This window comes from Marmota marmota, unplaced genomic scaffold (assembly GCF_001458135.2).
Source record: "Marmota marmota marmota unplaced genomic scaffold, marMar, whole genome shotgun sequence".
NCBI lineage: Eukaryota > Metazoa > Chordata > Mammalia > Rodentia > Sciuridae > Marmota > Marmota marmota.
The window spans coordinates 33,796,145-33,806,843 of record NW_025999900.1 but is presented as its reverse complement, the minus strand read 5'-3'; positions in this window follow the sequence as shown (position 1 = coordinate 33,806,843).

The following is a 10,699-nucleotide window of genomic DNA, read 5'->3' as shown; positions in this document are numbered from 1 at the left end:
TGTTAAGGAAGTTAGATTCTAGGTTGACATAATAAAGATTTGGGCCTATTTTTCCTTCTATTAGGTGCAGAGTCTCTGTTCTAGTGCCTAAGTCTTTGATCAACTTTCAGTTGATTTTTGTGCAGGCTGAGAGAGAGGTTTAATTTCACTTTGCTACATATGGATTTCTGGTTTTGCCAGCACCATGTGTTGAAGAGGCTATGTTTTCTCCAGTGAATATTTTTGTCACCTTTTTCTAGTATGACATAATTACATTTATGTGGGTTTGTCTCTGTGTCCTCTATTCTGTACCGGTGGTCTAATAATTTTTTAACATCTCCTCTCTGATGTCTTCTGCTATCCATTGTTCATTCAATAAGTTATTATGTATTCACCAGGTATTGGAGGAGCTTTTATTTTTTAATTTATCATTGATTTCTAGTTTCATTCCATTTTGATTAGATAGAATTCTGGTTAACATTGGTATTTTTTGTATTTGCTGAGAATTACTTTGTGGCATAATAAATGGTCTGTTTTAGAGGCAGATCCATGTGCTGCTGAGAAGAAAGTATATTTAGTTTTTAATGGATGAAATATATAAGTGAAACAGGCTTGGAGTAGAATATACCCAAGAGGATTCAAATTGGCAGGGTGAAGGGGAGCCCAGTTCACTTCTCCTTTGTGTCTGGCAGCTCATGTGCCCAGTTGGTGTGGGATGGGAATCTGAGTGGTGGGGAATAAGTACACTTATAAAATAAGCCTGGGAAGACTGTGCCCCTGGTGTGCAGTGAGTGGAGGACCAGCCCCTTAACCCCACAGTTTTTTTCCTTTGGAGGTTCCTGAGAACCAAACTCATACAGAGATGGGCTACTGTCAAGCTCTAGGGAGAAGTGGAATAATCTCTTGAAAGCAAGCCTCACCCAACAAAGGCCCTGAGGCCTGATTAGACCCCAATGCCACCTGCTGGAACTCCCCTCATAAAATGTGGCAGAAATTGTATCCTGGGAGGGGACTGAACAAGTCCAAATGGATGAAATGTTAACTGACAGAACATCCTAACCCATCTCAACTCACACTGGTGAGAAGCAAAGCTGAATCTTATATCAAACAGCTTCAATCTTAATCATCTCCATTTGGCAACCATAGAACAATACAAAAATCTCCAACCCTTGCCATATCAGCACATAGCTCAAGAAGAAACAGAAACAAAGATTGTTGGAAATGGACAGTGACCACCCAATATGGTCAACTATTTTGACCATCTCAGTGGAGATATTTCCTTCATTCCTTTGAGATCATTATTTGTTTATTTCTAATACTTCTCATGTGTTTATGTGTGTGTGTGTGTGCACGTGCGCATAGGTATGTGTGAATTCTAGCTGTGCTGATGGTTAGGAATATAAGTATTTTTTCTTTCATTTTGAGTATTTTCAATTATAATTTTCTGTAATGTTATCTTTAGAGGGTTTAGGCTTTTTATTATATATTTTGGTTTGGTTTGTATTATTTTCATGTTTATTTATTTTTCTCTCTTACCTTGTCCTACTAATGTCCAAATTCTATTTTTCTCTCTCCCTCTCTCCCAATACTTTGCTTCTTCAATTTTCCCCTTGTCTCACTTAAATATCACATGCTACATCTCTTCTGCATTCTCTCTGTTCACTCTTTGAACTGGGCAGTCCTTTCTAATTTACCCATGTGTTTTCTTTCCCCCAAAGTGTATTTTTACCATCTTTCAAAACTAATTGTCTTACATAACTCTGGCCCCCTCCATTAGTGCTGATATAATCATTACTGCTGTGGATGATATAGTTGACACCTGCTGTTTTCTTTGAAGCAAAATATAGTTTGTGATTATTGTTTTAACAGTTAACAACTGCTGAACCCTCCATTTCTTAGATTAACATTGGAGACATCACAGTAGGAATTGGGCATTTATTTTAATGCTGTGTATCCTTTACAATTATCATTACTATTGCTTACTTTGCCCATTCTGTGAGGTTTTGGGAACCTATAGGTATACATAAATTTCACAAGTTAGAGGCTTTGTTGCTGAACTAAACTCTACCAAAGACAATAAACTTTACTCTACAAGTGGAATAATGCCACTTAATCTTCAGCTATCCTTTAATACAAAGAATAGAGAAGACAAAAACCAACACTAATAATTAGACTATGTGATTTCCACCACTTGAGTTGGGGTGATCATCAATATACCAGATAAAATAGTAGATATTTTCAGTTAAATTCCTGATTTAGTTCATATATATATATATATATCTTAAATGTATACTTATTGTATGTATTTTAAAATTATAATCTTATATACGTATTTACTAAACACATAAACATATGTATTTAAATATATACTTAATACTTATATTTTAAAATATATTCTATATATATTTATTCAATAAATACATAAAATATATATTTATTAAGTAAATATATATATTTAGTAAATATAAATGAACTAGATCTAGAGTTTATTAAACATATGTATATATATATATGTTAGATAATGAATATTTATATATTTATTGTTGGTATTATTGTTAAATGCAAAAAGTGCCATTACTAATTAGGTGGCAAATAGTATTACAGACATTGAACAAGACACCAGATATTTATCATAAAGTTGTACATTTTCTCTTGACATTTGTGTCATTCCTAGATTCTTGTTCCTCTAAAGGAGCTGAAAAGAGATTGGGGCACTTCAATATCACAGAGTAGATATCTGGCAGCTGAGAAATACTCAGATGTCAACCAGCAACAGCGAATCTCCCTTCACACACAGTCTTCTCCACCTGAGCCCTGACATTACTTCAATTCAAAGAAGTGAAGACATAAAAGCCCCAAACCAAAAACAAGGAACCTAGGAGGGGCTATCTGAGAGGGTACTGAGGTCTCACCCCTTAGCATCACACCAAAATTCACAATACCTCAACAAAAGGAGCCACTGATAGCATGGTGGATGAAAATCCCCCAAAAGATGATAAGAAATAGATTATTAAAATGTCCATTGAACTAANGTCTGCTGGTGGAGGGGTGGACCCAGGCCACCTGTGTGGGCTGGTGTGGGCAAGTTTTCATATATTTGTTGGTGGATTATATTTGTTCTCCTGTGAAGAGGCTGTTTAATTCCTTAGTCCATTTTGTAATTGGATTATTTGTTGTTTGGTGTTATGTTTTTTGAGTTCTTTATATGTTTGAGAATTAATACTTTATCTGAGGTGCATGTGGTAAATATTTTCTCCCAGTCTGTAGCCTCTCTTCTCACTTTACTGATTATTGCTTTGCTGAGAAGAAGCTTTTTAATTTGAATCCGTACCATTTATTGATTCTTGATTTCACTTCATTCCCTTTAGGGGAATGATTCTTGATTTCACTTCATTCCCTAAGTTGTTAAGGAAGTCAGATCCTAGGTCGACATAATAAAAATTTGGGCCTATTTTTTCTTCTATTAGGCACAGAGTCTCTGTTCTAGTGCCTAAGTCTTTGATTCACTTTCAGTTGATTTTTGTGCAGGGTGATTGAGTTTTAATTTCACTTTGCTACATATGGATTTCCGGTTTTGCCAGCACCATGTGTTGAATAGGCTATCTTTTATCCAGTGAATGTTTTTGTCACCTTTGTCTAGTATGACATAACTATGTTTATGTGGGTTTGTCTCTGTGTCCTCTATTCTGTACCGGTGGTCTAAGAATTTTTAAATCTCCTCTCTGATGTCTTCTGCTATCCATTGTTCATTCAATAAGTTATTATATAGTCACCAGGTGTTGGAGGAGCTTTTATTTTTTAATTTATCATTGATTTCTAGTTTCATTCCATTATGATTAGATAGAATTCTGGTTAGCATCTGTATTTTTCTTTTTTGTATTTGCTGAGAATTACTTTGTGGCATAATATATTGTCTGTTTTAGAGACAGATCCATGTGCTGCTGAGAAAAAAGTATATTTAGTTTTTGATGGATGAAATATATGAGTGAAATAGGCTTGGAGTAAAATATACCTAAGGGGATTCAAATTGGAGGGGTGAGGGGGAGCCCAGTTCACTTCTCCTTTGTGTCTGGCAGCTCATGTGCCCAGTTGGTGTGGGATGGGAATCTGAGTGTGGGGGGGATAAGTACACTTATAAAATAAGCTTGGTAAGGCTGTGTCCCTGGTCTGCAGTGAGTGGAGGACCAGCCCCTTAACCCCACAGTTGTTTTCCTTTGGAGCTCCTGAGAACTAAACTCACACTAGAGATGGGCTACTGTCAAGCCCTATGGAGAAGTGGAATAATCTCTTGAAAGCAAGCCTCACCCAACAAAGGCCCTGAGGCCTGATTAGACCCCAATGCCACCTGCTGAAACTCCCCTCATAAAATGTGGCAGAAATTGTATCCTGGGAGGGGACTGAACAAGTCCAAATGGATGAAATGTTAACTGACAGAACATCCTAACCCATCTCAACTCACACTGGTAGAAGGGAAGCTGAATCTTATATCAAACAGCTTCAATCTTAATCTGCTCCAATCGGCAACCATAGAGCAACACAAAAATCTCCAACCCTTACCATGTCAGCACATAGCTCAAGAAGAAACAGAAACAAAGATTGTTGGAAATGGACAGTGACCACCCAATATGGTCAACTATTTTGACCATCTCGGTGGAGATATTTCCTTCATTCCTTTGAGATCATTATTTGTTTATTTCTAATACTTCTCATGTGTTTATGTGTGTGTGTGTGTGTGTGCGCGCGTGCGCGCATAGGTACGTGTGAATTCTGGCTGTGCTGATGGTTAGGAACATAAGTATTTTTTTCTTTCATTTTGAGTATTTTCAATTATAATTTTCTGTAATATTATCTTTTGAGGATTTAGGCTTTTTATTATATATTTTGGTTTGGTTTGTATTATTTTCATGTTTATTTCTTTTTCTCTCTTACCTTGTCCTACTAATGTCCAAATTCTATTTTTCTCTCTCCCTCTCTCCCAATACTTTGCTTCTTCAATTTTTCCCCTTGTCTCACTTAAACATCACATGCTACATCTCTTCTGCATTCTCTCTATTCAGTTTTTGAAACTGGGAAGTCCTTTCTAATTTACCCATGTATTTTCTTTCCCCCAAAGTGTATTTTTACCATCTTTCAAAACTAATTGTCTTACATAACTCTGGCCCCCTCCGTTAGTGCTGATATAATCATTACTGCTGTGGATGATATAGTTGACACATGCTGTTTTCTTTGAAGCAAAATATAGTTTGTGATTATTGTTTTAAGAGTTGACAACTGCTGAACCCTCCATTTCTTATTATTGGTGGTGATTAATGATGGAGACTTCATAGTAGGAATTGGGTATTTATTTTAATGCTGTGTATCCATTGAAATCATCATTAGTGTTGCTTACTTTGCCCATTCTGTAAGGTTCTGGGAACCTATGGGTATATATAAAGTTCACAATTTAGAGGCTTTGTTGCTGAACTAAACTCTACCAAAGACAATAAACTTTACTCCACAAGTGGAATAATGCCACTCAATCTTCAGCTATCCTTTAATACAAAGAATAGAGAAGACAAAAACCAACACTAATAATTAGACTATGTGATTTCCACCACTTGAATTGGGGTGATCATCAATATACTCGATAAAATAGCAGATATCTTCAGTTAAATTTCTGATTTAGTTCATATACATTTAAGATATATATGTATATATATATCTTAAATGTATACTTATTGTATGTATTTTAAAATATATAAATTATATATACTTATTTACTTAATATAAGTATTAAGTATATATTTAAATACATATTTTTATGTGTTTATTTACTAAACACATAAAAATATGTATTTAAATATATACTTAATACTTATATTTAAAAATATATATTCTCTATATATTTATTTGATAAATACATAAAATGTATATTTATTAAGTAAATATATAGTAAATATAAATGAACTAGATCAAGAGTTTATTAAACATTTGTATATATATAAGTTAGATAATGAATATTTATATATTTATTGTTGGTATTATTGTTATGTGCAGAAACCACCATTACTACTTAGGTGGCAAATAGTATTATAGACATTGAACTAGATACCAGATATTTAACATAAAGTTGTACATTTTCTGCTGACATTAGTGTCATTCCTAGATTCTTGTCCCTCTAAAGGAGCAGAAAAGAGATTGGGGCACTTCAAGAGCACAGAGTAGATATCTGGCAGCTGAGAAATACTCAGATCTCAACCAGCAACAGCGAATCTCCCTTCACACACAGTCTTCTCCTCCTGAGCCCTGACATTACTTCAATTCAAAGAAGTGAAGACACAAAAGCCCCAAACCAACAACAAGGAACCAAGGAGGGGCAATCTGAGAGAGTACCAAGGTCTCACCCCTGGGCATTACACCAAAATTCACAATACCTCAACAAAAGAAGCCACTAATAGCAAGGTAGATGAAAACCCCCCAAAAGATGATAAGAAATAGATTATTAAAATGTCCATTGAACTAAAAGAAGATCCAAGGAAGGAATCAGGGAGCAATTTCAGGAGATAAAAGAGAGCTTAAAAAAGAAATAGAAATAGTAAAAATAAGCCAAGAAGAATGCTTAGAAATGAAGGACACAATCCATAAAATTAAAAACACAGTTAAAAGCATCACTAACAGATGGGATTGCATAGAGAACTGAACCTCAATCCTTGAAGACAGAACTTCAGGAATTGAATGCAGACCTATATGATCGTGAGCACACAAAAGGCAATAAAGAGAAAAATTATAGAAGATGACCAGAATATACAAGAATTTTGGGGCAACATTAAAAGACCAAACTTGAGAATCATTGGGATAGAAGAAATATGAAGATGAAAGGTAAAAGCACAAAGAACATTTCCAGGAGATAGTTCCAGAAAACTTCTCCCATATAAGAAACAAGAAGAACATCCACATATAGTACACTTGAAGGACCCCAAAGAGACCTAGACAAATGAGGAGCTTGCCAAGACACATCATAATCAAAATGTCTAAGATAGAAGTAAGGGAAGAGTATTACAACCCACAAGAGAGAAACACCACATCACGTTTAGAAGCAAACCAATAATGCTCACTTCTTATTTCTCAATTCAGACTCTAAAATCAAGGAGGAGTGAGATATTCCAAGCCCTAAAAGAAAACAACAGCCAGCCATGGTTAGTATATCAGGAAAGCTTCATTTCAATTTTGAGAGGGAAATAAAAACTTTCCACGACAGGAATAAGCTAAAACAATTCATGAGCACAAAGCTAGCACTAAAAGAATATTCAAAGACAAATTGTGCATAGAGGAACTACAAAACAATCCCCAGAGCTCCAAATTAGATGAAGTTCAGTTGAAGAATAATCCACTAAATGAGAATCAATACAAGAAAAATATAGTAATGAAAAAAAAGCAAAATGCAGGAAATCATAAACACAAATCCATATGAATGCCGAATGTTAAGTGTCTCAACTCCCCTTTAAAAGACACAGATTAGCAGAATGGATAAACAACATGATCAAACAATAGTCTGTTTAAAAGAGACTCATCTTAGAGGTAAGACATCCAGAGGCAGAAAGTAAAAGCATGGCAAAACAGACTTCATTCACATGATCCAAAAAAGCAGGCTTGTGTAGCTATTCTCATATCTGACCAAGCTGATTTCAGCAAAAAGTAATCAGAAGAGACAAAAAGGGTCACTACATTCTAGTAAAGATAACAATCCAACAGGAAAATAAAACAATAATTAACATTTAAGCCCCAAATGTCAATGCACACAATTACATGGAAAAACCATTCTAGGAGAGTAAGTCCCACATAGACCCCAACACAGTAATACTGGATGATTTTAATGCACTCTTATCACCAATAGACAGGTCATCAAAGCACAAAATCAGGAAAGAGATCTGTGAGCTGAACAACACTATAAATCAAATGGACCTAATGTACATCTACAGAATATTCCAGTAAAAATAAATGAATTTACCTTTTTCTTAGTTGTGCATTAAACCTATTCCAAAATAGACCATTTTCTGATACACAAAGATAAAATTCTAGGTAAGTATGAAAAAGTTGATAAAATTGCATGTATCCTATCAGATCATAAAATCATAATGGAATGAGCCTAGAAATCAACAGCAAGAAAAATCATGGAAACCCCATAAACACATGGAGATTGAACAATACTCTCTTATTTGGTGAATGAATCAAAGCAGAAATGAGAATAAATCTCAAAAAATTCTTAAGAGATGAACGAGAATAAAGACACAACATATCAAAATCTCTGAGATAGTATGAAAGCCGTTCTAAGAGGATAATTGATAGTATAGAGGCCTATGTTAAAATATTAGAAAAATCCCTAGTAAATATGTTTATGTTCCACCTCAGGGCCTTAAAAATAAAGGAGCAAACAAATTCCAAACCAGTAGAAGAGAAGAAATAATTAAGATTAGAACTTAAATCAATGAAATTGAGAATAAGAAAATAATACATAGGATTAATGCAATGACAAGTTGGTTCTTGCAGAGCTAAATAAGACTGACAAATCCTTAGCCAAACTAACCAAAGGAAAGATGGAGAAGAAGCAAATCAACAAGATCAGAGATGAAAAAAAGGAGATATTACTCTAGATCCTCTGAAATCCTGAGCATTAACAAAATGTAGTTCGAAAATGTATCCTTCAATACCTCCATAATCTGGAAGACATTGACAAATTTCTAGACACCTATGATCTGCCCAAATTGAAACAAGAATGTATATAAAACCTAAACATACCAATATTCAGTAATGAACTTGTAATTGAAAGCTTTCTGAAAAATAAAAATCCCAGGAACCAATGAAAAGTGCAAATAAAAGCTTTAAGAAAAAGAAGATTCCAGGACCTGATGGATTCTCACCTGAGTTTTTCCAAATATGTACAGGAGAATTAATACCATTTTTTAAAAAAAATTATTCCATGAAATTGAAAGAGGAGGACACTCCCAAATATATTTTACGCAGCCAATATCATCAAGATACTGACTGATAAATGTGCATAAAAGAAAGAAAACTACAAAGCAATATCCGTGATGAATGTAGATGCAAAAATCCCTAATAAAATATTAGCAAACCACATTCAAAAACACATAAAAATTACACCATGATGAAATGGGTTTCATTTCAGGGTGAAAGTTTGGTTGAACATATGAAAATCAATAAATGTAATTCACCACTTAATCAGAATTAAAGATAAGAGTGACATGATCATCTGAATAGATGCCAAAAAGGCCTTTGATAAAATCCAACACCCATTCATGTTAAAAATGATGAAAAAATTAGGAATAGAAGGACATTACTTCAACATCATATAGGCCAAATAAAAATATATGAAAACTGTTCAACATCTGTAACAATCAGGGAAATCAAATGAAAACTATGCTAAAATTTTATCAGCATTTTGGATTTGGAAACAAGCCCAAAGCCAACACCATCCTGATATTCAATGGAGAAAAACTAAAAGCATTTCCTCTGAAATTAGGAACAAGGCAAAATTATCCACTCTCACCACCCCTATTCAGTATAACACTTGAAACATTAACCATGGTGATCAGACATGAAAAGGAAATCAAAGGAATAAATTTAGGAAAGGAAGAAGTTGAAGTACCTCTGTTTGCCTACAACATGTTTCTATATCAATAAGACTCAAAAAATACCATAAAAGACTTCTAGAGCATAGAAATCAGTTTAACAGTGTAGCAGGATACAAGATCAATACCCATAAATCATTAGTTTTCCTATACTCCAACAGTGATTCAGTTGAGGAAGAAATCATGAAAACAATCCCCTTCATAGTAACTTCAAAAAATTAATCTAACTAAGGAGGGAAAAGAGGTTGGCAATACAAATTATAGAACACCAAAGCAAAGAATTGAAGATGACCTTAAAAGATGAAAAAACATGCCATCTTCAATATGCAGAATCAATATTATCAAAATGGCCAAAATACCAAGAGCAATATACAGATGCATTTCAATCCTCCTCAAAATATCAATGACATTCTTCACAGAATTAGAAAAATAATTCTTCAATTCAATTGGAAAAATCAGAGACCCAGAATAGCCAAAGCAATACTAGGCAAGAAATGTGAAGCATGAGACATCACAATACCTGAAGTGTAATTACATCCAAAACTGTAGTAACAAAAACAGCATGGTATTGACATCAAAATAGACATGAAGACCAATGGAACAGAGTAGAAGACCCATAGAGATATTCACATATCCATAGCTGTCTGATATTTGACAAAGGCACCAAAAATGCCTCTTGAAAAAAGACAGCATGTTAAAACAAATGGTGCTGGGGCAACTGGATAGGTATCTGTAGAAAAATGAAATTAGACTTTTCTCTCACACCATGCACAAAACCCACATTGAAATGGATCAAAGACTAGGAATTAGACTAGAAACTGTACAACTGCTGGAAGAAAACATAGGTTCAATACTCCAGCAGGTAGTTGCTGACACCAACTTCATTAATGATGAGACCCCCAGTGGATAAGAAAAAAAAAACAAGTTTCAAGAAGTGGGATTCCATCCAACTGAAAAGCTTCTGTACAGCCAAGGAAATGATTAAGAGTGTGAAGAGAGAGGCTACAAAACAGGAGAAAGTCCTGTCCTGCTAATTTTACAATAGGGGATTAATATCCAGAATATAAAAAGAACTTAAAGCCTTAACACAAAAA